This window comes from Equus asinus, chromosome 8 (assembly GCF_041296235.1).
Source record: "Equus asinus isolate D_3611 breed Donkey chromosome 8, EquAss-T2T_v2, whole genome shotgun sequence".
Classification (NCBI taxonomy): domain Eukaryota; kingdom Metazoa; phylum Chordata; class Mammalia; order Perissodactyla; family Equidae; genus Equus; species Equus asinus.
Window position 1 is genome coordinate 71,067,449 of NC_091797.1, and position 4,718 is coordinate 71,072,166.

Sequence of the window (4,718 nt, forward strand, 5' to 3'; positions counted from 1 at the left end):
TCTCCTTCCCTGCTAGGAAATGAACGCGAACGCTCAATGCACACGATCACATTCGCCCGTCTCGACAGTGCGGCCGTTGTCATCTTTGTAAAGATCGGCTTTTTACAGAGCAGGCCCGGCCCGGAGCTAACCGCGGCCCGTCTCCCTCCCGAGGCCCAGCGCACGGCTGTGCGCGCCGGCGGCGGCCGGGCAGCTCTCCCACGTGCGCGCGGCGGCGCCGACGTCCGTCCCCGCTGCTTTAGCTGAGGCGCTAAAACGAGCGCTGGAGGAACGACACGCCTTCCCAGGGCAGCGCCCTCCCCGGCGGGGCCGACGCGAAGGCTTCCCCCAGCGGAGGAGCTCCTCTCCCACGCAGTTAGGAACAGACGCGCGGGGAAGCCGTCGAGCCTCGGGCCGTCCTCTCGCGCCGGACGCGCAGCCCGCCGCGTTCCCGGGCGCCGGCGGCCGCCCCGCGCCAGGCCCGCCGGCCCGCCCACCCGCCCACCCCGGTCTCGCTCCCGCCGCGCCCGCAGAGTCCCTCCCGGTGAGCGCGCCACCGCCCACTTCGCCCCTCGGGAAAGTGCCGGAGCCGCCGCTCTGGGGACGGCGCCCTCACCGCTGCCGGCACGTCTGCCCGACAGCACGCTGGCCGCACTCGTCAGCCCCACAGCCCGGCCCCTCCGGCCGCCAGCGGCCTGGGCTCCCGCCCGCACCCGCGCAGGGCCGCCCGGCAGACGCCAGCGCCGGCGGGAAGGCTGTCGCGAGCCCGGGGACGGACACGGGCACGAGGCGCCCGCGGCCACGCAAGCAGACACGGCGCTGCCCCGGGACGCGGGGGACGACGAGGGGCGGGCCGCCCGGCGCGGCTGCGGACGCGGCCCGGAGGCGGCGCGCGCGGGGGAGCCGCTGCCCGAGCCCCCGTCCCGACCGCCATCCCGGACCCACGGGCCCCGCTGCGGCCCGTCCTCACGCGGCCCCCGCCCCGCGACCCACTTCCGACGCGGCCCACACGCGCCGCGTCCACACCACACGCGAGCACCACGGCGCCCTGCCGGCCGCATCCTTCCCGACGGCTCCGGCCGGCCCTGGGCGCGCCGCGGGGCGCGGGTGTCAGGGCGGCGGCCGCCCCCGGAGCCGTGAGGACGGCGAGCGGCCCCGCGGCCCGGCTCCTCCCTGGACCGCCCCGCGTCCGCGCCCCGCCGCACAGGGCCCACGCCGGCCGCCCCCTCCAGGCCCCACTCCTCCGCCGACCCCCGCGATGGAGAGTCCAGCCCGGGCCGGCCGCCCAGGGCTGGGGATGGCGCCGCGCAGGCCCCGCCTCACCCGGCTGGAGCCTGGAGCCCGAGCAGAGGCAGACCCGACGTGCGGGTCCAGGCGACGTCCCCTCAGCGCCCGCCGCCGTCGTCGCCCGCCGCCACCAACAGTTACAGGCCGCGCGCCAACGGTTATCCCGCCCCGGATCCCTCCGCGCCGGGACTTCGCGCCCGACGCTGGCCCGCAGCGGACCCCGGCCCTCCTCCTCCCGCAGAGCCGCGCCGCCCGCCGTCCCCTCGGCGTCTCCCGTGGGCTCCCACGCGTGGGCGATTGCGGGACGCGGGCGGAAGTGGGCACAGCTCTCTTTTTCTGGGCGGATGGACACTGACTACAAGGGGTAACTGTGATGCACGTGACACTGAGTAACGGCGCAGCGGAAGGCGGGCGTGCGACGCGCCCTGATTGGCTGCCCTGCGGATGGCGGTTTTCCGCGGGCTGCAGGTGGAGGCGGGGCCAGGTCAGCCACGCCCAGGCCCCGCCCCATCCCGGCAAGGCTCCGCCCAGCCTGGCAAGACCCGCCCCATCTTGACGAGGCCCCGCCCAGGCCTCGCTTGGTCCCTGGAGCATAAGCACAGGTGGGTGACGAGGATGGGGGTGGGTTTGGTTCGTTCGCGGCTCTTGGGAGACGGCCATGGACGTAAGACACCCTCGATAAACTGTGAACGTGTGACCAGGTGGGCTTCGAGCGCCCTGCTGTAAAAATGTTAATTTAATCTTGGGCTGCCTCTTAAAATTAGAAGCTATTTCGCTCATCAAACAAGAGATTCGAATTTTGCCCCAAAGAAAGTGAAACTGCATTCCAAGGCCAGGATGCCAGGCGGCTGTGTACCTACACATGCAACTTTCCAAATCAACAAATTGTGTGCTGAGTGTGCGAATGTTAACGTGTACCGCAGGGGTTCTCAAACTTTACCTGCATCCTGGATCACCTGGAGGGCTGGTTACACCACAGACCCCACCCCAAGAGGTGCTGATTCAGCGGGTTGGGTAGGCGGGACCCACTAATTTGCATCTCTAACAAGTTTCAGGTGAAGTTGATGCAGTTGGTCCAAGGTCCACGTTGATATGGGTCACTGAGTTAGATGCCCTCAATAGGAGTATATTTCTTCATTGGGCAAAAGCAACCCAAATAAAACTATTGTAAATATTGTAAAATCGAACAGAATTATTTGTTAAGCTGAGAAGTGGAACTGATAGTGACTAACTACGTGACTAGTTAAGTCCAACAATAATTCCATAGCTTCTTTCTAAAGGTGTGTGGGGTGGGTACCCGCAGTATGGTTGCTTCTAGGGACTTGTTTTAAAGCTGCATTTATGCAGCATTTTATTTTTTATTTATATTTAGGCGTGTATACTTTGGCGGGGGTGGGGAGTGCTGGAGAGGGCTGAGGCCTCTCCTAGCCCCCTCCCCAAGTCCTACAGTCTCATTTGTGGGATGAAAGGAACAGGCTGGATTTCAGTGTTTCCCACACTAGCTTGATTGTAAAACAAAAGCCGGGATGGGAGGAGAACTTCTGAAAAACAGATTCCCAGATCATCCTGATTCAGTAGGTCTGGGATGGGAGCAAGGAATTTTCTTTTAACAAGAGATGCCAAGTGATTCTTATGTTCAGAGAAGGTTGAGAAATTTGAGGCAAAATTTGTGATCCTGACATCATTCACACTTAAAGAATTTATGAGAAAAAACAAGACACTTGAAGCCAGGAGTAGTTTGGGGGAAAAAAATGGCTTCACAAAAATTTTCACTTTTTAAAAAATAAAGGGCACAATTTGGAATACAATACGAACCTTAACTTTTCCAGGAATGATTTTAAGATGTTGGTGAAAAAGATGTTCTATGAAATTGCCAGCAGATGGAGCAATAAAATAAGAAATAGATCTTCGCAGCCTCAACATGGGAGAAGAATATCATGAATGGACGTTAGAGGGCAGAAGTAACGCTTCCCCTCTGTTTTCTCCAAATGCCCAAACTCCTTGTAACTGCTGAAGATGCGTGCTAGTGTGAAATATCCCTAGTGTCTTGGTGTGTGTAATGTATGAAATGATTGGTTTCTAAAGATGTAAGAAGTTATGATACAAGATGTAGGCAAAACCCCTCATTCTTCTGATGGTGCAAACATGACATTTCACAAAGCTCCCAGAAAATTTAAAAAGAAAAGGTACAGAGAGAAAGTCGGGGAAATATTGATTTTTACAAGTTTCTATATTGACAGCAGGACAAGGGCCCTAGTGGCATCAATTATTGGATACGACTCTGTGCCTGACTCTGGAAATTAAAAAGTGAACAGATGGAGATTCTCCTTCCGGGAGCTCAGTCAAGAAGGGATGAATCCACACGGAAAGTCAGCAGAGTGCTCCAAATGATCTGCGTGCTTGGAGGGAGAGTAGGGTGGGGATCACTTCATGGAAATGATGCTGCTGAAGTCTTGAGGGATGAATGGGATTTGCAGGGAGCAGCGGGGAAAGCACGACGTAGCACTGTGGTTGGAACAGGCAGGGGCTGTTTAGGAAGCTGCAGGTAATTTGGTACAGTAGGAGTGACAGGTAAATGTAGGGGGGCAGGTGATGACATTGAAGGGACACACCAGGTTCTAAAGTTGGGTGGCAATGAAAACTGAACATCAAGACTGCTGACTCCAGACAGACACCCTGCTGGGTGCTGTGAATAAAATACACTCTCTGTGCACTTGTTGATGATGCTGAGCCCCAGGCTGCCAACGCGGATGCACATCAGAGCTGGGCTGGTCGCTGAACATAGGAGAAGCAGGGACTGTGACAAACAGGAGTGTAAACGCCTTACCTGAAGGTGTCAGTGACTTCTGGGTCCTAGCCAGTCCTTGCCAAGAGCGAATGAGATCCCAGATTTGCTGTGTCTAATGTTATTTCATTGTTGTTTGTTTTGTTTCATTGAGGTGAAATTCATGTGAGATAAAATTAATCATTTAACAGTGAACAATTCAATGACATTTAGAATATTCACAATGTTGTGCAACCATCACCTCTATCTAGTTCCAAAACATTTTCATCACCCCAGAATAAAACTCCATTCCCATTAACGAGTCTCCCCATTTCCCTTTCTCCCCCAGCCCCTGGTCACCATAAATCTACTTCTGTCTCTATGGATTTATCTGTTCTGTTCTTTTCATACAAATGGAATCATGTGTGGTCCTTTGTGTCTGTCTTCTTTCACTGAGCATAATGTTATCAAGGCTCATCCACACTATAGCGTGTATCAGTACTTCATTCCTTTTCATGGCTGAGCAATATTCCATTGCATGGATGGAACACATTTTGTTTAGCCATCCATCAGTTGAAGGACGGGTCTAATGTTTTTAAAGAGAAGCAGGAACCTTGGACATCTGTGGACTCATTTTCATCTCATGGCCACTGAGCTCCTGACAGCTGTGCTGAGGAGCATTCCAGCG